At 45.8% G+C, this 2,212-nt stretch overlaps 1 protein-coding gene across 1 annotated transcript in view; it reads right to left on the bottom strand.

The window, feature by feature from the left end:
- The window catches only part of SPOCK1 (SPARC (osteonectin), cwcv and kazal like domains proteoglycan 1), a 312,440-nt gene that overhangs the window by 16,542 nt on the left and 293,686 nt on the right, over positions 1 to 2,212 (bottom strand). The window lies entirely within an intron of this gene.

Genomic DNA, 2,212 nt, shown 5'->3' with positions numbered 1-2,212 from the left:
CATTCTACATTTTAAATGACATTTCTTGGAATGCAGAGCAGGATTTTATGCCCTAGAGGCAGACACCTTTCACGGGACAAGCCGCAATATCTCTTCTCCTGTTCCCTGCCATTCCAATATTCCCCCTTCCCAGCAAGCAGCCGAGTCCCTCGCCCAGCTTTCCCAAGCTGACTCCCTGCTCCAGCGGCTGCCAGGACCTCGCTGGTACCCCCTGCCTGCAGCGGGTGTTTGCTTGTTCTCATAGGGCCAGAAACATCTCTTACGCTGAAAATAGGACATGGCAGCTTTTTCTAAGTGGAAAGTATTTTAGCATTTTGGGGGGAAGAAAGATTTTCCCATTTTTCTGTAATGCCAAAAGAGTTTGCTAGATTCTCCTATTAAAGATAGAAGTATGAAGATCACTGACCCACTAAGGCTGAGCCCAAGTAAGGAAAAACCAGGTCTTCAAGAAAAAAAAATCAATTAATCTAAAATAAACGGAAGACAATGCAATATTAACTGCAAAGTGGCTTACATTACTGAAAAAGCTTATCTCTATTTTCTCACTTAAATTAACATTGTATTTTACTCATCATAAACAATCTCATCTTTGCATGTTAAGACAAAAATCATAGAGGAATAGGATTTTTGAGCCCACCATGTCATTTCTTCCGTAAGGACCATCTCACGCCACTGTTGTTCCTTGGCTGTTGCTCACAAACAAGGTCTTTTATCAGAGAAAAATCACAACAGAAGCAAGAGCAGAACAAATTCCATCATCCTGCCTGTAACAAGCCCCCATCAGGAGACATTGTCTGAAGCAGTGAGGGGGTAGGAAGACAACTAATTTTATAGGTAATAAATATTCAGGAATGAAGTAGCTCAGACAGGCACGAATGATTTCTTGTTTGGGAAATTTAGATCCATAAAGATAAAGGAATGACCATCATGTAGCAATTCCAACAGAAGCTGGGCACCCAAATACCTGTTAGCAGAGGTGGAGTTGCTTCCTTTATATGGCACGGGAGAGGCTGGGCCAGCCTCCCCTCCCAGCTGATTCCCATGGGATGTAATTGCTGCCGGAGCATCATCGGGCAGCTGCAGCAGCACCAGAGCCCAGAGCCACCTTTGCCCCCGCCTGCCCTCCCAACTGCGTTCTGAGAAGGAGCGTACCGATAACCGCGTCATCTCTCGGAGTTAAAAGCAGGCAGCATCTTTTCTTTCCTTCTGCCACGTAGCCAGCTCATCCTTTGAAGGGCAGTTTTGCCAAGGAACAACAGAAATCAAGCGCGTAGCAAATAGGTGCTGCTCAGCCAGTACCTCACGCGTGACGGGTTATCCATGTGCTCAGTATTTCACAAATGCATCTCCGGTCAACACTGCACCCATGCACACAGCTTTGAGCATGGATGGTATCGAGTGGGTGAAAAAAAGAGAATTGAGTTGTCCAAGAAATGAGTAACACAGCTTTACTGTGCAAACCTGACCCTTATGAACCATTTATTGTGGCTCATGACATCTTTAGGAAGTCAAGGACTGCAAACACCCCGTCCTGTGCCTTCCCGACACCCTCGTCATGCCTTCGGCACAGGTATACTGAGCTTCACAGTCAACAAGTCACAGGGAAAAAAAATAATATTAAAGAAAAAAACCCTCTAGGGCTCTTTTCCCTATTTGGATTTGTGTACTTCCAAAGGCAAAGGCAACTCCAGACACCATGGATACCCAAGGCAAGGCAAATGCTCTGCGGGATGCTGTACGGGCTCTCAAACTCGCTGTGCCATGCCCGTGGAGCTTGGAGCACGCTCGCCTCCTCTCCCGGCCCCAGACCATGCAAAATGGCCTTCCCAGTGAAAAACCAACGTCTCTAGAACAAATTTGGCAAAGTGGTCATTTGGTTTAAATTGCACTGACTGAGGGAACGTGAATCCATGCTTTTAAACTGCAACAGAAAACAGGATTGAACGCACAGCGTAGGTGGAACAGAAGTAGATTAATCAATGGTAAATCAGACTTGAAAGGATTTCTCCGTATAGCCCAGCCAATCGAACATGTCAGGATCTGTAAAACACCATTCATAACTAAGTCATTGCATTTTTTTTTGCTTGTCTGTAACGCTAACTGTGTCGAGTGCCAGATTTTACCATGTACACGTAGGTTCCTGCTTATGCCAATGCTCTACCATTACCCAGGCGCTTCGATCCACGACCGACATCAGCTCGGTTATACCCTA

The sequence above is a fragment of the Egretta garzetta genome, unplaced genomic scaffold (genome assembly GCF_000687185.1).
Source record: "Egretta garzetta isolate BGI_Z169 unplaced genomic scaffold, ASM68718v1 scaffold147, whole genome shotgun sequence".
In the NCBI taxonomy this organism is placed as follows: domain Eukaryota; kingdom Metazoa; phylum Chordata; class Aves; order Pelecaniformes; family Ardeidae; genus Egretta; species Egretta garzetta.
The sequence above is the reverse complement of the archived record's forward strand: the minus strand, read 5'-3'. Positions and strand labels throughout refer to the sequence as shown.